At 43.6% G+C, this 22,466-nt stretch overlaps 1 long non-coding RNA gene across 1 annotated transcript; it reads left to right on the plus strand.

Annotated features, from left to right (window-relative positions):
• Positions 1-20,166: 20,166 nt before the first annotated feature.
• LOC134596011 (uncharacterized) lies at positions 20,167-21,072 on the plus strand. The gene is made up of 3 exons (XR_010090329.1): positions 20,167-20,325; positions 20,489-20,568; positions 21,024-21,072. It is a non-coding gene; the product is annotated as an uncharacterized LOC134596011 (long non-coding RNA).
• The last annotated feature ends 1,394 nt before the right edge of the window (positions 21,073-22,466 follow it).

The raw sequence follows: 22,466 nt of genomic DNA on the forward strand, positions 1-22,466 counted from the left end.
CTAGGTCTGTGGCTGATTACGCTATACAGTTTCGTACCCTTGCCTCACAGGTCGATTGGACCAATAATGGGTTAACTACTGCCTTCATGGAAGGCTTATCAGATTCTATATTGGATGAGGTAGCGGCTAAGGAACTTCCTGTTGCCTTAGAGGACCTTATTGACTACCTCATCGATATAGATAATAGGATTCGGGACAGGCTCTATACCAAGAACAGGAATAGACGTTTTGTTACGCCTATTCACCCCAGAGTTAATCCACCGGAGAGTGTAAAAGTATCTGAAGAGGAGCCAATGCAATTAGGGGTTGCCAAACTCTCTGATAATGAAAAATTACATAGGAGAAGAGAGGGACTCTGCCTATATTGTGGTAGGAGAGAACATATGGTAAAGGAGTGTCCTCTGCTCCCGGAAAACTCTCGCACCTAAGACCTTATAGGGGACTGGCCTTGGGTGTGATTTCTAAGTCTCCTACATTGCCTCCTAACCGACTGCTTCTCCCTGTTTCTTTACATATGGGAGAGAGTTGTATAGTTGAAAACATATACGCCCTGGTTGACTCTGGGGCAGCTGAGAATTTTATAGACTCTGGTTTTGTAAAGAAAAACAATATTCCCATCAGGGAGAAGGAGATACCCTTGGCCGTTGAGGCCATAGATGGTAGACCATTGATATCTCCAGTTGTTACTCACGAGACTGCACCGCTACACATGTACACAGGGGTTCTACACTATGAAACCATTCGGTTCCAGGTCATCACCTCTCCCTCTTCACAGTTGGTATTAGGGTATCCATGGTTACGTGCCCACAATCCCATTTTTGACTGGGAGACAGGGCAGATAAAATCATGGAGTGAAGCCTGCCATGAGTCATGTACTATTGAAGTCACGCCTGTGAATTCTATTAACGTTCCTACTGTTCCTCCTTTATCTACGGCTATACCCTCTCAGTATTTAACTTTAAAGACTGTCTTTGATAAAAGAGAGGCTGACAAATTACCGCCTCACAGACCCTACGATTGTGCTATTGATTTGTTGCCTGGTACTATACCTCCCAAGGGCAGGGTGTACCCCCTATCGGTTCAAGAAAACCGTGTCATGGAGGAGTACATTAAAGAATCATTAGAAAAGGGATTTATTAGGAGATCCTCTTCTCCGGCTGGAGCGGGGTTCTTCTTTGTATCGAAGAAAGAAGGTGATTTAAGACCTTGCATTGATTATAGAGGTCTTAATAAAATCACCATCAAAAATGCTTACCCTATACCGTTAATAACAGAATTGTTTGACAGGCTCAAACATGCTACGGTATTCACCAAATTAGATCTTAGAGGAGCATACAATTTGATACGTATAAAAAAGGACCACGAATGGAAGACAGCCTTTAACACTCGGTCAGGTCATTATGAGTATACCGTCATGCCATTTGGGCTTTGCAATGCCCCAGCAGTGTTCCAAGAATTTATTAATGATGTCTTAAGGGACTTTATTCACTCATTTGTTATTGTGTACTTGGATGACATTTTAATATATTCTACAGACATTCACACTCATCACAGACATGTTACGACAGTTCTGAAGACCCTTCTTGCTAATGGTCTTTATTGCAAATTAGAAAAATGTCTATTCGACCAATCCGAGGTCCAGTTTTTAGGGTATTTGATTTCCGCTGAGGGTTTTCGGATGGATCCCCAGAAGCTCGCTGCGGTCATAGAATGGCCTCTGCCGCAAGGTCTGAAAGCCATCCAGCGTTTTCTGGGTTTCTCTAATTATTATAGACGTTTTATCAAAGGTTTTTCGTCTATAGTAGCGCCTATTACTCGTATGACTAAAAAGGATGGCAATACACGTGTCTGGTCTACTGAGGCACTTCAGGCTTTTGACTTTCTTAAGACTACGTTCGCCTCTGCCCCTATTTTACAGCATCCTGTCCCCTCATTGCCATATATACTTGAGGTTGATGCTTCCGATATAGGGGTAGGTGCTGTCTTATCCCAAAGAGAGTCTCCTGACAAGCCATTGCATCCTTGTGGCTTCTTTTCTAAACAAATGTCCAAAGCAGAAAGGAATTATGATGTGGGTAATCGCGAACTCCTTGCTATCATTTTAGCACTCAAAGAATGGAGACATTTGTTAGAAGGCACTAAGGATCCCATCCTCATATTTACGGATCATAAGAACCTGTCCTACCTTAGCGAAGCTAAAAGATTGTCTTCCAGGCAGGCTAGGTGGTCACTGTTCTTGTCTCATTTTAATTATATAATAACCTATAGGCCAGGTGACCGGAACACTAAAGCGGACGCTCTGTCTAGACAATTCGAGACTATTGACAAACAGGAGATTGATGTCACTCCTGTCATTCCCCCAGACAGGATAATAGCAACTACTATATTGTCTATTTCCTCGTCCCTCTTGCAGGCCATACAAGCGAAACAGAGCATGGCACCTGGCGAGAGGCCTAATGATAAATTGTTCGTTGACGTTCCCGAGAGACGGGATATTCTGTCACTGTATCACGATACTAAGACTGCTGGACATCCTGGTATTTCCAAAACAGTGTCAGCCGTTTCTCGGTATTTCTGGTGGGATACCTTACGTAAGGATGTTACTGACTATATAAGTGCTTGTTCTACTTGTGCATGTATGAAAACCTCTCGTAGAGTTCCTTGTGGGCTGTTGCATCCGTTACCCGTTCCCGAGAGACCTTGGTCTAATCTATCAATGGATTTTATTGTTGAATTACCCCCTTCGAATGGTAACACAGTCATCCTAATGATAGTAGATCGGTTTTCCAAAATGGCTCACTTTGTGTCTCTTCGCAAGTTGCCCACTTCCAAGGAACTGGCTCTTATCTTCGCTAAAGAAGTGTTTCGATTACATGGTATTCCCTTATCTATTGTATCCGATAGGGGTAGCCAATTTATTTCCAGGTTCTGGAAAGCCTTTTGTTCGGAGATGGGTATTTCCCTCTCATTTTCTTCCGCTTACTATCCCCAGTCTAATGGAGCTGCTGAACGTGCCAACCAGTCTCTGGAGCAGTACCTCCGTTGTTTTGTGTCTCACCATCAGGACAATTGGTCTGACCTGCTTCCTTGGGCTGAATTTGCTCGGAATAACGCCACTCATGATTCTTCCGGCAAAAGCCCTTTTTACGTTGTCTATGGCCAGCATCCCGTTGTTCTTCCGGCTGCATTCTCCTCACAGGGCATGCCAGTTCTGGATGAGCATTTGGCTGGTTTGCGTAATACTTGGGAGCAGGTTCAGCGTTCTTTGGTGGACTCTGCTGCCCGCCAGAAGGCTCAGGCTGACAAGCATCGCAGAGCGGCTCCTTCCTATGTTGTGGGGGACAGGGTTTTGCTTTCCACACGGAATATTCGCCTCCGGGTGCCTTCTATGAAATTGGCTCCCCGCTTCATTGGTCCTTATCGCATTATACATAAGGTTAATCCCGTTTCTTATGCCTTGGGTCTGCCTAAAAATCTGCGTATACCCAATGTATTTCACACCTCGTTGTTGAAGCCTTACGTACGCAACCGCTATACCCGGAGTACACCCCCTCCCCCTCCTGTCTCTGTGGAGGGTCATGAGGAGTTCGAAGTGTCTGCTGTTATTGACTCTCGTTTCCTCAGGGGTCGGCTTCAGTACTTGGTACATTGGAAGGGTTATGGGCCTGAGGAGCGCAGTTGGATTTCTGCGGATGCTGTTCATGCTCCCCGCCTTGTACGTTCTTTCCATTCGCGTTTTCCTGCCAGACCTGGTCCTGCCCGCCCGGAGGGCGTGTCCTCAGGGGGGGGTACTGTAGCGGTACTTACCTTATCCGGGGGCCGGCCGCGGTCCTCTCTTCAAGCCGCGCGCGGTCCTGCGGCTGCACGAGCCGCGCGCGGCTCATCCAACTGCTCAAACAGGAAGGCGGGCAGTGACCGCGAGAAGCGGTCACGTGTCCCGCCTGCAGCTAAGAGCGCGCCGCGAATCTCGGGCGCGCTCTTAAAGAGACAGTGGGAGCCTAAATTGCAAAAAGGCTCCCATTGGCTCCTGTCACGCCAATCACCCCATACACTTACCTGTTGGGGGAGTGGAAGTGACAGGAGCCAATCACGTTAGTTTGAAGGCTACTTATACTTACCCTTTTCCCTTAGTTCCTTGCCCTATCGTGGTTTCTGCTACAGTTCCCTTTAGTGCTTGTTGTGTTCAGTTGTGTTTCTCCGTATTTGACCTTGGCTTTGTATTCTGACTTCGTTTTCGCTTTATCCTTGTCTGTACTGTTTGCCGGCTTGCTGATTCCTGTGTACCAGACCCCGGCTAGTTCTCGTTTACGCTGTCTCTTTGTGCCCTTGACCTCGGATCGCTCCTGACTCTGTACTTCTCCTTTACGTCGAGTCCGGCCACTCTAAGGTCCGGTAGACGTATCTCTCCTCTGTGCTGTCTTCTGTTTTGCTGGATCCTGCGTGTAGGGGTATATACTCGTTACATACAATTCATCTCTATGAGGTTATGCTGATTGGCCACGGTTGTGTTTGAATCATGCTGGCTCTGCCTCTTTGTCAGTCTCAGCCAATCCTATGGGGAAGCACTGTAATTGGATCAGGCTACCACTTCTGATGATGTCAGCAGCCTGCTTTTAAAAAAAAAAAAAAGATTTTTTTTATTATAGACAAACAGCATGCAGAGTTACAGCTCCTGGCTTGAATACAGTAAGATTTTGCTATATTTATGGACGCATGAGGGGCCCAGGGGGGCTAGATGGTGATTTTAACACTATAGGGTTAGGAATACATGTTTGCCTGACCCTATAGTGATCCTTTAAATCTTAGTAGTGATGAGTCAAGATAACAAAAAATACAGAAACCACTGGAGCTCCAGGAAGCTTAGAGCCTCGATCTTGCTTAGTATAGTCAGTTTGAGCAGAGAGACTACAATGTATGTGTGTAATAGCATAAGTTAAATTGATCATGATAATAGCCTCTCAGGAGATTCTCTCTTCCCACTCTGACCTTCAGTGCCTCTGATGTGTAAGTTGGCAAAGTCCCAGCTTAGACGTATGTACTGCTAAGACTGCTCCACCAGCCCCAGAGCTCGTCAGCATCCAATGCCTTCGGATCCGGTCCTCAAGTCGCAATCGGTATTCCCAAAGAGGCTCACCTCTCACTGGCGAGCCCTCTCCTGGGAGCTTGTGGTCCAGGTAGGCGGATGCAGGACCTAGACACAGACCTCGGTTGTTCAGTTTTGTGATGGGACAGCTTGGGTCAGAATCGGTAGCAGGATCTGTAATGAGCCCTCTTCATGGTGCCCTTCTGTCGACTAATTGGTGAAGCTGATGCTGTGGAGTCAGCCATTTTGGATAACCTGGAGAACGAGAGGAGAGCAGGGTCTGTCCTATGGAGTATGGTTATATACACCATATGTCGTGAATGAACAGTTAAAATGTATAACTTTATTTAGTGAAAAAAACACACAACACACACTGAACTATATACAAGGGGGGAAGAGGGAGGGGAGACAAATACATAGGGTGCAAAGCACCTAATATAATACCACTACCTAACTCCAGTACTAGGTAAAGGGTGCAGGCAACAGGGTACTCCAGTGATGAGTGACCTGCCGAGAGCGAGTCAGATCACTTAGTGCTGAAGTAAGGGCTCAGCAGGGCTAAATACCTTAGTGCACAGAAAATGTTTTGTCAATTCACTATGATAAGTAACAAGAACTATTTAAAGCAGTATTAATAGTGCTTCCTCTTCCAATGAGAGTAAAGCCGAGCTGAATTAGCCTGTGTATCACTTCATGTGAAGTGTCTGCAAATGGTAACAAAGTACGTTTGTACACTACTGGGTATAGAGTGTCTACAGGTGATAACAGAGTACGTCTGTACGGATATCGTGCTTGAGTTTATGGTCGGAGCCTAATATGTCTGGATAATTCCGTGCACCACTGCCTGTTACAGTTATTGCAGGTGGTCACGGGGTCCGTCTGTGGAGAAATAGTGTAGCGGGTTAGGGCTAAAATGCCGAGGTCAGTTGCTAGTAGGATCAGTTCGTACTACGTTGCTGTCCGGATTGCAAACTGATACCCGTAAGGCTAGAGAGAAGGTTTCCCCGTGATGGGGTATTACCTCTTTCAGTGGTTGCAAATATTACCAAAGTTCAGCTGCACATGTCCCATATTTGTCGCAGGGCTACAGATGGCGAGGCAAGTTGCTTGGAGAAGCAGTGCGTGGTAGGCCACTTTCCAGGATGCAACTAGTTACCATAAAGTAGTCAGCCGTGTGCATGGGAAAGTATCCACAAGGAGAGTGGATACAATGGCACAAAAAGTGAGCATGTATAGAGTCGTATGTGCTAGACCCTATACCTGTGCCCCGTGGGTTGTAAAGTTGAGGCTAAAAAAAACGTCGTCAATTACCTAGCAAAAGATACTTGTTTAACCAGCTGACTTAGTTGAGCCGGATATAGGGTAAAAGAGAATGATGCCTTCATGGGCACCAGGTATAGGAAAGAGGTATATAGAGAGGGAAAGTACAGTCCTTAATTGTAGATGTGCCGCTAACCCTATCGGATAATGTGTGCGATAATAGTAAAGGAGAGGGTCCCAAAGGGGAATCGGTATGAATGTTAGGTAGTGGTGACCCAGCTTTACGGTTCAGTGGGTCGGGTGACGGTCTCACCCAAAGTCGGTCTTTTGGTCGGTTTTCGTTTTGACAGAGTCGGATATGGTCTCCCAGCTGTCTGTCCCGACGTACGTTTTGCCTGTGTGTACCAGGCTCGTCAGGGGAAAAGACTTCCCGGGTAAGTTAAACTTAAATAGCCAGCTCAAGCCCCTGATTGGTTCCTGGGGGGGTGAGGGGGAGGAGTCAAAATACGGTGGCCGGAAAGGCTCAAAAAGTGGTGAAGTGCATTCTTCATATCGGGATGAAATTCTAACACCTTCATATGTGATCAGAATGATAGTTCCTCTCAAACTACAATGGTGGAGGGGATGACAGAAAGGAGATATATATACTTTGGTTGACTGTATCTTCAGAAATGGGTTACCCATGTTGGGGGAGATAGTCATGATGTTGGGATAATCGTGTGCATGTAAATCCCAGAACAGACATAATTGGTTCTGTATAGCGTGAGGGTCACCGGTTGTCGGGGTGACAGTCCCCATGAGCTAAGTATCGTTTGATCAATACATCGAGATGGAGAAAGAAATAGTGATCATGTGTCACACCTAGAATGCGTGCTAGGGTTATTGTGGCACATTATTGGGTAGGCTAGAGTAAGTTGTGTATGAAGTTGGAAAACTTCGGAGATGTATGCCATGGTTCCTGGACCCACCGTTGAGTCGGTGCGTTCATACACACCTGAATAAGTGATGGGAAGATACAGTTACTACTAGAGCTACAATTGTACTTGTAGAGTGGTAGTTTGGGAGTCAACACGCCAGAAATTTGGCAATCAAATCGGTTACCTGCCAAGGCAAAGTCGGTTACTCAAATAGGATAATCTCCTAATGGATAAATGGGGTATAATTAAATTCCTCGTTCAGACCCAGAGGGGATAAGGTTTTGAACCAAAAAATCCATTGGGATTCTTTGCGCAGCAGGACTTTGTTAAAATCCCCCTTTCTTGGATTTGGGAGTAGTTTCTCAATGGCTTGGAAGGTGAGGTTCTGCGGGTTGCCTCCATGAAAGTTTTGTATATGTCTCGCTACCGGAGTAGGTGTCAGCGTGTTTCTAACTGAAGTTACATGTTGTAGAATTCTCCGTTTGAACTGTTGGAACGTTTTACCGATGTACTGTATGCCACAGCTGCAGGTAATCAGGTAAATAATTTTTGTGGTATTACAGTTCACCAGTGCATTGGTCTCAACGGAGACATGGGTTTGTGTTGATGTAGCAAGTTTTGATGGTAAAACATACTGGCAGGCTTTACAATGTCCGCACCTATAGGTGCCTTTTGTCCCTGTTAGCCAATTTGTGGCGATAGGGGGGGTTACCAAATGGCTGTGGACAAGTTGATCTTGGAGATTCCTGGGCCTACGAGCTGTCAGTGGAGGGTATTCCGGTAGAACCTTCGAAAGTATTGGGTTGTGTAGAAGTATAGGCCAGTTGGTGTTGAGGATCTTAGACATTGGTGACCAACCTTGGTCGAATGTGGCAATACAGCGTGGAGATTTTTGGTCTTGTTTTGGCCTATGGTATGCTATGGTATTTCCTGTCCATGAGACAAACACGATGGAAAGAATTCTTCAAAACCCTATTTGGATAGCCAAGTTCTCTAAATCGGGATCTAAGTATTTGGCATTCATTGAAGAATGCCTGGTCCTCCCAGCAGTTTCGTCTGGCTCGCAAGTACTGGCCGTACGGGATGGAGGCTTTTAATTTAAATGGGTGATGGCTGTCCCAATGTAGCAAGCTATTTGTCGAGGTGGCTTTTCTGAACAGTTCTGTCTGTATTGTGCCATCCATTGATAGCAAGATTTTCAGGTCTAGGAAGACGAGTTCATGTTCGTCAATGACGCACGTGAGTTTTAAATTTATGTCATTGTCATTGAGTAGCCTAACAAACTCATGGAATAGGGGGACGGATCCTGACCACATTAATAACATGTCATCTATATACCTATGCCAACTTATGATGTAGTCATGGAAGTGGCGGAACTGTGGTGTCATGACAACACACTGCTCCCACCACCCCAAAAACAAGTTGGCATAGGTCGGTGCGCAGGCCGTCCCCATAGCTGTTCCAGAGACTTGTAGGTAGAATTGGTCATTAAATATAAAATAGTTATGAGTTAGAACAAACTCGAGAATGTTGAGGATAAAGTTAGTCTGAGGGTCAGTATATGCCGTGTTCTCCAGGAAGTGCCTACAGGCCCTAATGCCTTTGTCATGAGGGATGTTGGTGTATAACGCCACGACATCAAGGCTCGCTAGCAGTGTGTAGGGTGGAACTATTAGGTCTTGAAGTTTTAGCAAGGTGGATTTGGTATCCTGTAGGTAGGATGGTAGTGTTTCCACCAAGGGGTGGAGAATCTTTTCGATGAACTTACTGGGTGATTCTGTTAGGCAGTTGTTGCCGGAGACGATAGGTCTACCCGGTGGAGGGCGAATGCCCTTGTGAATCTTCGGTAGGCAGTAAAACGTGGCAATGGTTGGATTTTTGTGGGGTAAAAGAAAACGGAAGAGGAGCTCCGGGAGAAAACCCGGCTAACAAGCGATTTCTAATCTTTATCTCACACCGAGCCCTCTCATCTGACACAGCAGAGCAGCGGTGGCACCCGGGGACTCACCTGGCCGGACCACCGGACTCGGAGAGGCAATCTTTAGTAACACTGAGCTGCGGCCTACACGTGCATATAGGTGCGGGAGAGGCGGCCGACCTCCCCGCCGACGGACCAGCGGGAATTGACTGCAACGCCTACGACCCTGATCACCCCCCCCTTGCCGGTGAGGGATATCCCGGCACAAGCGACGGACCAAGTGACAAGCAAGTTGGCAGGCCCCACATGGGGATGAAAAAGCTGTCAACCAAACGGGATATTCTGGGCCCAGCCAAAATGGCGTCAGGGACGCAGCCCAGGCCCAAGCACACGCTGATTAAACCACCTAAGCACGCAATAGAGTACATACATAATTTAAGTACCTACCTGTGGACAAAACTCAAGACCCAGAGACAGCTATACCGGGTGGCTATGAGAGAGGTGACAACCTGGCTCCGACCGGCCACTCGGCGCAGCCTGCAAGGAAACCCAGTCCGTGACTCCAGAGCGGCCTTCTGGATGCAGCGGGGCCGAAACTCAAAGCAATCCCAGACTCGACCACGGGTGAGTCGCCTAAATCCCTCACAGGGAATCAGCCAAGGGTTACTACCACATCAATCCTCCCGCATGCACACAGCTCCTTCTGTGAGACACCACGCCGGAGTGCCCGACCGGAGCTGCTCCCCTCCAACCCCACGGGATCGGGACAGAAACACAAGGCCCAAGATGGCAGAAATTAGGAAACTGCAGAGGGAAAAGCACTCACCTCTCCCAAGCAAGACAACACAGCATAGGGGACCGCTGATGCCAAGCTCAAGACCGCCTCAGGTACCCAGAGCAGCAGGGGTGACCCTACCCAAACGGCATGGCCTGACCGACCAACGCCACACAGACCCGCACGACAGATACGCGGTGAAGCACCATCGCGGGCAGCAGCAGCACCAACGAGGCATCGGATAAACCGGGACGCTAGCTCTCCTGACCGTGAGACCTCACACAATGCCCAAAGCTATAGCAGGAACTCACAACCTAGGGGGCATACAATCGTACCTGCCGACTTGATGAGGCCTGGGGGACCCCAGGGAACATTTTTATTGTTAGTTTTGTTTAATCAGATTGATCTCCCCATTGGCACTTTCCTAGCTAACCCATAATGATTACCCCGCACTAGCACTGCCACCAATGTTTCTTTTGTTTAAAGCATTGCCAGTGATCCCATAACCTGATATGTCTTGCCAATTTAGCCCACAGCTAGTTTAGCATGACCCAACAACATGCGTTAAACTCAGAACACGCTTAGTTACTCCAATATATTATGTGCCATAGACGACTTGTATTAGCCTGAACCACACTACAGCTAACTCAGTATGTCTCAATAGGTTCAAATCAGCCTGTAGCTAGACCCGTTTGTATGTCCTCTTAAAACTGTGCCTGACTCTAGCGATCCAGTATCCAGTTACCCCAATCGTTAACGCATATACGCTAGTCATGAATATCGTTGTCCAGTTAATTTTCTCTTACTATTAATTAACACTCTATGTACACTCTAATGCACAAGTCATGTTCCCAGCCTATGTTTCTTCTGTATCTGTTACTCCATGACATGTGTAATATGTTACTATAGTTAAAATCAAACGTGATCCTAAACTACTGTTTTCAAATATTATAAAAAATGTGCCTGTATATCTAATGCCATAACATGTCATACCAATGTTTACCTACTCTACCGGATGTCGCTGTTGTGGCACACGCCGGCTGTCTGTTCAATCAGTGCACAACCAAAATAAAGAATTAAAAAAAAAAAAAACGGAATTCATCTTTGTTGATTATTTTGTTAGTCAAGGCGTCGTTAAGGAGTGTATCAAGCTCCTTAGTAAAGGTCTTGGTAGGGTCAGAAGGGAGGGCCCTGTAGTGAAGTGGGTCCTCAAGGTGTGCCATACACATTGCCACGTACTCTGGCCGATTCATGAGGACTATATTCCCCCCTTTATCGGCGGGTTTGATAACCACCGTATTCAATTGTTTGAGGTCTTTCAATGCCTTACGTTCCATGAAATTCAGGTTGTACAGAGCTGGGGCCTGGTTGGGTGTGGCTTCCAGCTCTTTTAGTGACATTTGAATAAAGAGGTCCACGTGGGGTGTGTCCACAAAGTTGGGGGTAAAATAGCTTGAGGGTTTCAAGTCAGTCAAAGGTCTTGAAATTTCATTTTCGACTAAAAGTGAGTCTAGGGTTTTTGAAAGTTCAAAGTCCTCAAGGGTAAGGCCCATTTCATTGGCCTGCAATTGATCCTTTTTAGCATGAAGGATGTTGAGAGCTAATTTGCGGCCAAACAAATTTAGATCCTTTGACCAATTAAACTTATCACAGCTCGGAGAGGGCACAAAAGATAATCCTCTATTAAGTAGCGTGAGGTGATGTTGTTCAAGGTGGAAGTCGGATAGGTTAATCACTTTATTGGGCATTATTGTCTTTGGGTACGGCTTTGGTACTTGTATGCCCACCGATCCCTGTCTCTTAACCGGCCCCGTTGTTGGCGGGGCTGGTCCTGATCTAAAATAGGATTAGGTGCGGAGTTGGTCGTCTGAGGGTTGGTATATAGTTGGTCGTCTGAGGGCTGCCTACCGAAGATTCACAAGGGCATTCGCCCTCCACCGGGTAGACCTATCGTCTCCGGCAACAACTGCCTAACAGAATCACCCAGTAAGTTCATCGAAAAGATTCTCCACCCCTTGGTGGAAACACTACCATCCTACCTACAGGATACCAAATCCACCTTGCTAAAACTTCAAGACCTAATAGTTCCACCCTACACACAGCTAGCGAGCCTTGATGTCGTGGCGTTATACACCAACATCCCTCATGACAAAGGCATTAGGGCCTGTAGGCACTTCCTGGAGAACACGGCATATACTGACCCTCAGACTAACTTTATCCTCAACATTCTCGAGTTTGTTCTAACTCATAACTATTTTATATTTAATGACCAATTCTACCTACAAGTCTCCGGAACAGCTATGGGGACGGCCTGCGCACCGACCTATGCCAACTTGTTTTTGGGGTGGTGGGAGCAGTGTGTTGTCATGACACCACAGTTCCGCCACTTCCATGACTACATCATAAGTTGGCATAGGTATATAGATGACATGTTATTAATGTGGTCAGGATCCGTCCCCCTATTCCATGAGTTTGTTAGGCTACTCAATGACAATGACATAAATTTAAAACTCACGTGCGTCATTGACGAACATGAACTCGTCTTCCTAGACCTGAAAATCTTGCTATCAATGGATGGCACAATACAGACAGAACTGTTCAGAAAAGCCACCTCGACAAATAGCTTGCTACATTGGGACAGCCATCACCCATTTAAATTAAAAGCCTCCATCCCGTACGGCCAGTACTTGCGAGCCGAAACTGCTCGGAGGACCAGGCATTCTTCAATGAATGCCAAATACTTAGATCCCGATTTAGAGAACTTGGCTATCCAAATAGGGTTTTGAAGAATTCTTTCCATCGTGTTTGTCTCATGGACAGGAAATCCACATTAGCATACCATAGGCCAAAACAAGACCAAAAATCTCCAGGCTGTATTGCCACATTCGACCAAGGTTGGTCACCAATGTCTAAGATCCTCAACACCAACTGGCCTATACTTCTACACAACCCAATACTTTCGAAGGTTCTACCGGAATACCCTCCACTGACAGCTCGTAGGCCCAGGAATCTCCAAGATCAACTTGTCCGCAGCCATTTGGTAACCCCCCCTATCGCCACAAATTGGCTAACAGGGACAAAAGGCACCTATAGGTGCGGACATTGTAAAGCCTGCCAGTATGTTTTACCATCAAAACTTGCTACATCAACACAAACCCATGTCTCCGTTGAGACCAATGCACTGGTGAACTGTAATACCACAAAAATTATTTACCTGATTACCTGCAGCTGTGGCATACAGTACATCGGTAAAACGTTCCAACAGTTCAAACGGAGAATTCTACAACATGTAACTTCAGTTAGAAACACGCTGACACCTACTCCGGTAGCGAGACATATACAAAACTTTCATGGAGGCAACCCGCAGAACCTCACCTTCCAAGCCATTGAGAAACTACTCCCAAATCCAAGAAAGGGGGATTTTAACAAAGTCCTGCTGCGCAAAGAATCCCAATGGATTTTTTCGTTCAAAACCTTATCCCCTCTGGGTCTGAACGAGGAATTTAATTATACCCCATTTATCCATTAGGAGATTATCCTATTTGAGTAACCGACTTGATTGCCAAATTTCTGGCGTGTTGACTCCCAAACTACCACTCTACAAGTACAATTGTAGCTCTAGTAGTAACTGTATCTTCCCATCACTTATTCAGGTGTGTATGAACGCACCGACTCAACGGTGGGTCCAGGAACCATGGCATACATCTCCGAAGTTTTCCAACTTCATACACAACTTACTCTAGCCTACCCAATAATGTGCCACAATAACCCTAGCACGCATTCTAGGTGTGACACATGATCACTATTTCTTTCTCCATCTCGATGTATTGATCAAACGATACTTAGCTCATGGGGACTGTCACCCCGACAACCGGTGACCCTCACGCTATACAGAACCAATTATGTCTGTTCTGGGATTTACATGCACACGATTATCCCAACATCATGACTATCTCCCCCAACATGGGTAACCCATTTCTGTAGATACAGTCAACCAAAGTATATATATCTCCTTTCTGTCATCCCCTCCACCATTGTTGTTTGAGAGGAACTATCATTCTGATCACATATGAAGGTGTTAGAATTTCATCCCGATATGAAGAATGCACTTCACCACTTTTTGAGCCTTTCCGGCCACCGTATTTTGACTCCTCCCCCTCACCCCCCCAGGAACCAATCAGGGGCTTGAGCTGGCTATTTAAGTTTAACTTACCCGGGAAGTCTTTTCCCCTGACGAGCCTGGTACACACAGGCAAAACGTACGTCGGGACAGACAGCTGGGAGACCATATCCGACTCTGTCAAAACGAAAACCGACCAAAAGACCGACTTTGGGTGAGACCGTCACCCGACCCACTGAACCGTAAAGCTGGGTCACCACTACCTAACATTCATACCGATTCCCCTTTGGGACCCTCTCCTTTACTATTATCGCACACATTATCCGATAGGGTTAGCGGCACATCTACAATTAAGGACTGTACTTTCCCTCTCTATATACCTCTTTCCTATACCTGGTGCCCATGAAGGCATCATTCTCTTTTACCCTATATCCGGCTCAACTAAGTCAGCTGGTTAAACAAGTATCTTTTGCTAGGTAATTGACGACGTTTTTTTTAGCCTCAACTTTACAACCCACGGGGCACAGGTATAGGGTCTAGCACATACGACTCTATACATGCTCACTTTTTGTGCCATTGTATCCACTCTCCTTGTGGATACTTTCCCATGCACACGGCTGACTACTTTATGGTAACTAGTTGCATCCTGGAAAGTGGCCTACCACGCACTGCTTCTCCAAGCAACTTGCCTCGCCATCTGTAGCCCTGCGACAAATATGGGACATGTGCAGCTGAACTTTGGTAATATTTGCAACCACTGAAAGAGGTAATACCCCATCACGGGGAAACCTTCTCTCTAGCCTTACGGGTATCAGTTTGCAATCCGGACAGCAACGTAGTACGAACTGATCCTACTAGCAACTGACCTCGGCATTTTAGCCCTAACCCGCTACACTATTTCTCCACAGACGGACCCCGTGACCACCTGCAATAACTGTAACAGGCAGTGGTGCACGGAATTATCCAGACATATTAGGCTCCGACCATAAACTCAAGCACGATATCCGTACAGACGTACTCTGTTATCACCTGTAGACACTCTATACCCAGTAGTGTACAAACGTACTTTGTTACCATTTGCAGACACTTCACATGAAGTGATACACAGGCTAATTCAGCTCGGCTTTACTCTCATTGGAAGAGGAAGCACTATTAATACTGCTTTAAATAGTTCTTGTTACTTATCATAGTGAATTGACAAAACATTTTCTGTGCACTAAGGTATTTAGCCCTGCTGAGCCCTTACTTCAGCACTAAGTGATCTGACTCGCTCTCGGCAGGTCACTCATCACTGGAGTACCCTGTTGCCTGCACCCTTTACCTAGTACTGGAGTTAGGTAGTGGTATTATATTAGGTGCTTTGCACCCTATGTATTTGTCTCCCCTCCCTCTTCCCCCCTTGTATATAGTTCAGTGTGTGTTGTGTGTTTTTTTCACTAAATAAAGTTATCAATTTTAACTGTTCATTCACGACATATGGTGTATATAACCATACTCCATAGGACAGACCCTGCTCTCCTCTCGTTCTCCTTCTCATAACCTAAGGTTACCCCCTGTTCTGTCCTTTGACATTCACTATCCGGCCATCTCTCTATATGTACATTTTGGATAACCTGCTTCGGTGAGCTACTCACAGGCCCCTTTGAGGACAGCTTCAGAGTCTTCCAGCGGGGACTGGGATAACCCCCACTGGTCCATAGGGGAGGAATGGGACCAGAGAGATGGTATTCAAATAGCCCCTGCTCTGCATTCAGGCACGAGAAAGAAGCAGCGGCCGTCCACTGAGCTCCTGGCTTGAGTAGGCCGCAAAATCTGCATTTCTTCTTAGGAGCTCCACAACAACAGAACATAGTCTTAAATTAGAGGGGCATAGGTTTAAAAATAATATCAGGAAGTATTAACCCCTTCAGGACCGGACTGTTTTTGCCATGTTTGTACGTTAAGGACCAGAGCTATTTTAACACTTTTGTGGTGTTTGTGTTTAGCTGTAATTTTCCGCTCTCTCATTTACTGTTCCGATACAAATTATATATTGGGTTTTTTCAGGACAAAAAGGGCTTTCTTTACATACTATTATTTTTATCATGTCATATAATTTATTTAAAAAAATAATAAAATATGGTGAAAAATAAAAAAAAACACATGTTTTGACTTCTACTTAAAAAATCTTTTACTGATCTACAAAATCGAATGAAACAAACTGCTAAATAGATTAAAAATTTTGTCCTGAGTTTAAAAACATTCAATGTTTACGAGTTTTTTTGCTTTTATTTGCAAGTTATAGGGCTATAAGTACAAGTAGGAAATTGCTGTTTCAAAATGCACCTTTTTCAGATGTATCAATAGTGACATTGTAACACTCTTATGTCATAAATCTCCAAAAAACACCCCACATGTATATATTTTTCTTAAACTAGATAACCCAGGGTATTCATCTAAGAATATTTTGATACTTTCTATGCAGCCATTTTACCACAAACCTTTGCCAAACTTTGCATAGGTAGTTTATATTTTTTTATTTTTTTCACATACATTGCAATTCAGGTATAAATTCACAGATTCTGTTAGGTGTCACTGCCAAACAACACCCCAATATGTGTTCAGCATCATCTCTCGAGTACAGGAATACCCCCAATGTATAGGTGTGTCGGGTTGTTGGGGGGCTAAAAGGCCACATTTGGCAGGTGCGCATATCAGTTTCCCAGCTTGGAATTTTGACATGTAGTCAACCTGCATGCATGTCCTATTTGGGACATTTATGAAGCCGGCCAATGTATTTTACCCCCATCAAACCATATATTTTTGAAAAGTAGACACCCTTTTTCACATGGTGGTATTTTAACACTTTCCATGCACTAATTCTACCACCAGGCTTTGTCAAACATTGAGTTAGTAAATTTGTTTCTGTTTTTTTCACACACATTGTACTTTAGGCATGAATTAACAGATCCTGTTATGTGTCACTGCCAAACAAAACCCCAATATGTGTTCAGCAACATCTCTTGAGTACACGGATACCCCCCCATGCATAGGCCTGTCGGGTTCTTTGGGGGCTAAAAGGTCACGTTTGCCAGGTGCGTTTATCAGTTTCCCAACTTGGAATTTTGACATGTAATCAACCTGCGCCCATGTCCCATTTGAGCCAATGTATTTTACCCCCATCAAACCATATATTTTTGAAAAGTAGACAACCAAGGGTATTTTAAATGGTGGTATTTTAACACTTTTCATGCGCTGAATTCTACCACCAGCCTTTGCCAAACTTTTGGGTAGTAATCTTTTTTTGTTTCTTTGTCACACACACACACTTAAGGCATGAATTAACAGATCCTGTTATGTGTCACTGCCAAACAACACCCCAATATGTTCAGCAACATCTCCCGAGTACAGTGATACCCCCCATGTATAGGGTTGCTGGGTTGTTTGGGGGCCAAAAGGCAACAATCAGAACTTGTACATGTCAGTTTTTCAACTTGATATATAGGTATGCTTGATCTATCTTCAGTTTGACATATTTTTGCACCCCCTAGTTAATGTTACCATCATGAAAGTATATATAGTATATATTTTTATAAAGTAGACATCAAAGGTTATAGAATATGGGGTGTTTTGACTTATTTCCCCCAACCATTTTGCCCCCCAAAAAACAGAAAATGTAGTGGTAATTTTTTAATTCTGTTTTTTATGCACACGTCATCTGGTTTTGGCCAGCTGGTTATGTGTTACTGCTAGAAAACTTATTAGACCAAATATGCAGGTAGCAAATGTACATTTAGCAGCAATCTTTAAACTGACTCCTGCAAATAGAATCTAACTGGAGATTTGGGGGAAGGAAACTGACTAACAAAAAAATGGCTGCTTTCCAAAGAAACAGAAAATAAAATAAAAATTCAGGAACACTTCTTACAACTGTTCTGTGTGGTACAGCTTGAAACATGTTCCTACACAGAGTCCTGGTTTCGGAGGGCAATCAGGACAGTGAAAAGGGGTGTCTGTCCTTTTCCCGTTTTTAAAACAGACCCGGCAACTTTTCTGGGGTTTTTTTTTTCTAGCAGTTGGCGGTAACTTAAAAATAAAATGTCTGGACTCAGCTTGCACCGTTGTTGGAACTTGTCCATCTCCATAAATTGTTAAAGAAATTATTTTCAACTGAAATTGGAGAAAGGTGGTTTTCCCTGGATTATTTTTTTTAAAAAGTAAAAATGAGTTGTGGGTTGCTATTTGCATCAGATAGATAGCCACCTTTTTATACCATGCTTTGGTTTTTCGTAAAATAAGATATGGCTGCATCAGCTGATCAGCCAAATCAACATGTACTTATTATACGCCCTGATGCAAACCGGTTTGGACTCTACTCTGCCCCGGACAGAGACGTCTGACATGCGTTCGTCATGGATGGTGGTGAGCATGTTGACATCCTTCCTGTCCCTAAATTTTAGTGTAAGCACTTCAGCTTTGCGAAGTGCTTTACATTCGCCTTTTTTTAATTTTGCATCTATGAGAGATCGTGGAAAGTCTTTGGAATTTTTTCTGGCAGTGCCGCAGGCCAGTGTCTGTAAAGCATAAAGTGTTTTAAATAGATGAACACTACTATAAAAATTATCCACATAAAGGTGGTAACCTTTATTAAACAAGGGGTTTAGTAGGTCCCATACAAGTTTGCCACTTGTCCCCAGGGAGTCAGGACAGTCAGGAGGGTCCAGTTGCCCATCTTTCCCCTCATATACACGAAAGGCAAATGTGTATCCACTTTCGCTCTCGCACAGTTTGTACAGTTTTATGCCATACCTAGAGCGCTTTGAGGGGATGTATTGTCTGAACCCTAATCTCCCTTTCTATTTCATTAGAGATTCATCTATGGATACATTTTGTTGGGGGGTATAAACATCCGAAAATTTGTCCTGAAAATGGTCTAGCAGTGGGCATATTTTATGAAGCCTATCGTATTGGGGGTGATCTCTAGGGTGACAGAGGGTATTGTCACTGAAATGTAAAAATCTCAGCAGTAACTCGTATCTGGCTCTAGGCATGGTTTGGGAGAATACTGGACTAGACATTATTGGGTTGGTGCTCCAGTATGAGCGAATCGATGGCTTTTTTATAATCCCCATGAGCATTGTAAGAGCCCAGAATTTTTTAAGCTCTGGGACATCTGTGGGATGCCAGTCATGCTCCCTGGCTGTATAGCTACCTGGATTGTTATCAATAAATTGGGTAGCATACAAGTTAGTCTGGGAAGCAATCTCCTCCCAGATGGTATCCCGTAAAAATAGTTCTACATACTGCATTGGGGAGAAGCCATCCACATTAACATTAATGCCTGCATTGGCACTAAAAGGGGGGACGTTGGGCTTGGCTAACTGTGGAGGGACCCAGTCCTCCTCCACATTTGGCATAGCAGAGGAAGCACAGCTTCTTTCTTCAGCCGGCTCACACACAGATGACATGTCGTCTTGACTGTCGTCTGTCTCTCTCGCCTCACAAAACGCTACAGAGGAGAGAGGGGCAGAGATCACTGTCAAAGTGAGTGTTTGTAACACCCACTTTGACAGCAGCCAATTGTGAGCGATCGCGGATCGCTCACACGCCGCAATTGGCGGTTACTATCTGCCTGGGATGTCTGGCAGATAGTTACAGCATTATACTGGCTGGAGCGATCTTTGATAGCTTCCTGCAGCCCGTTTTTTGCTATGATGGTTCAGGACCGTCAGCGGTCCAAACGCATGTTTTACCGCTGACGGTCCTGAACCGTCAGCGGTCCTGAAGGGGTTAAGTGAAGCCTTTCGTTTAGCAATTACCCGAAAGGACATTATGACACTGAATAATCTGAACTAGCTAAATGATGAGGTATGTATTTTAACTGTGTAGTAGTGTGTTTTGTGTGTTTTTTTTTTTGGGGGGGGGGGGTCAAACTAAAATCCTAAGCTTAAATTTTTCTAGTTTAAACAGATCTAGTTATAAAGATCTTTAAACAGATCTTTATATTGCTTTAAATCTTTCAATTTGTTTAAGTATTATAAAGTACAATCTGTCACTTTTCACTCTATACATGCAGATTATACATTTTATATGAATCTTTTGGTGGAAAGCAAGAAAAAGTGTTTGCCCACGGTCCATGCATTCAACACATTCTTTTATCCCAAGTTGAAAAATGGCTATCAAGCTGTTAAAAGATGGACAAAAAAGGTGGACATATTCTCAATGAACATTATATTGGTTCCAGTTCACCTTGGAGTTCATTGGTGTTTAGCAGTAAGTAAAGAGATGCACCCATTTAAATGAAAAGTATATTGAGTTCTAGTTGTTAAACTGTTCTATATTGATTCAGTATATCACTTTTTCTAATTGTTTGTCTAATCTATAGGAGGAAATCAAAAATTTTTGTTTTTGATTTTATTTTTCGCTCCCCTTTCAGGTGATAGATTTTAGGAAAAACTCCATCACATATTATGACTCCATGGGTGGTTTAAATAATGAAGCTTGCAGAATATTATTGTAAGTACTCCTGATTTATAAACATTTGTTTATTTTAACCAAGTACTTATTACATTCACTTTGTTTTTAATAAAAGTTTTTCATAGAACATTGCAATTATTAATGATTCCAGAAATCGATTTGTAGAAATCTTCCATCTTGCCAGTTTTCAGTTGCTACTTCAAATTCTGTAATCTCCTATAGTGAAATTCTGGCCTTCTGCTTGGTTATTGGATTTATTTACTAAACTCTGAATTGTAGTGAGTTGAAGGCAAAATGTAGTCAACAATAGATAATTAAGAAAACTTCTCCCACTCTGTTATAGTCAACAAATTTGCAATGCATGTTTTCATCCCTTGCAGTTTGGAGATTAGTCTACAAACCCTTAAGTATTATATAAGTGTGTGTGTGTGTGTGTGTGTGTATGTATGTGTAGTTGTTCAAGCAAGTTTATCATTTTTTTTTCCTCCATACAGATATTACCTAAAACAAGAAAGCCTAGATAAAAAGGGAGTATGTTTTGACACAAATGATTGGTCTCTGTCCTGCAAGAACAATCAAGTATGCTTTTGTGACATTTATACCTGTGTCTTTGTTATGCTTACTTAAATGTAATGCTTAAATATTAATTTTTAGGAAATCCCACAACAAATGAATGGGAGTGACTGTGGAATGTTTGCCTGCAAGTATGCAGACTACATTACCAAAGATAAGCCAATCACATTTACCCAGGTCATTTCAAAGCATTGCTTGCTGTTATCCCCTTTTTGTTATAGTGCTGTGTGTGTTTTTTTTGTTGTTTTTTTTGTTCACTCTGCTTTTTCTTAATAGATATTAAAGTAATGTCTCTGTATAGTCCATTCTATTTATCTCTCTTCATCCAACCTCTTGGTCTTTGGGAAATTATGCAGCAAAACAAATATGAAAATACTTCAATACAGTCTAACAGATTTTCAGTTTTCTATGTTTATCCCCACTCCAATAATGCTATTTTATTTAAATGTTTTGTGTGTTATTGACTTCACCAAATGTCACTAGTCATTCAAGGGTCTTTACTTACTTAAAGCTTTCCCTTACTTGTTTCGCCATCTTTCTCCTAGCATCCATCTTCAGTTCCTGTCAATTCCCTTAAGACAATGTCCCATCCTAGAATGTAATGCTTTTTTCCACATCATTGGCACTAAAAAGCAGATATAATACTGGGTTCAGTTAGATATTCTGTATCCAAGCAGTGTTTCAGAGGACCCCTGTTGACAAAGACATTATTCTTAACAAGTTTATAATTGCTAAGATAATCAGATTCACCCCCCCTTCACCCCCCTTTTTCTTTTTGATTGCAGCGTCACATGCCATACTTCAGAAAGAAAATGGTTTGGGAAATTCTTCATCAGAAATTGCTTTGAAATTTCTCTGGAATTAAGAGAATTCAAAAAGTAACCGGTGACAAGTGTATCACAGTTCACTGAGCAGAACATGGACCAAGGAACATCAGCATTTTTTTTTTTTTTTTTTATAACACAACACGTTTACTAATATAAATGGGAAAAACTGTTATGGCTTCCTGCCATATTTTTTAATTATATTGCCAAACCTTTGACTTTTTTTTATTTTTTTTTATAATTTCCTACATTAAATTCTGTCTGAAAATAGACCTACGGTATTTAACATAAATGCCTACTTATGTAATTTTTCAGATGGGATTTTCATTGAGTAAAATATATTTGCATTTTGAGCTGTTATTCTAACCGTAAATTCTCTTCAGACACGCCTATAAAGTTCAGTCACATTAACTGCAAAGGTGTATGTTAATAAGTTCCAGCACTATTTGCTCTGATAATGAGCATTCACTGTTTGTACTTGTATAATAGAATATATATATTTCCAGCTACTGTTTTATAAAGTGTGTACTTAAGTGTGAT

The sequence above is a fragment of the Pelobates fuscus genome, chromosome 1, assembly GCF_036172605.1.
Source record: "Pelobates fuscus isolate aPelFus1 chromosome 1, aPelFus1.pri, whole genome shotgun sequence".
Classification (NCBI taxonomy): Eukaryota; Metazoa; Chordata; class Amphibia; order Anura; family Pelobatidae; genus Pelobates; species Pelobates fuscus.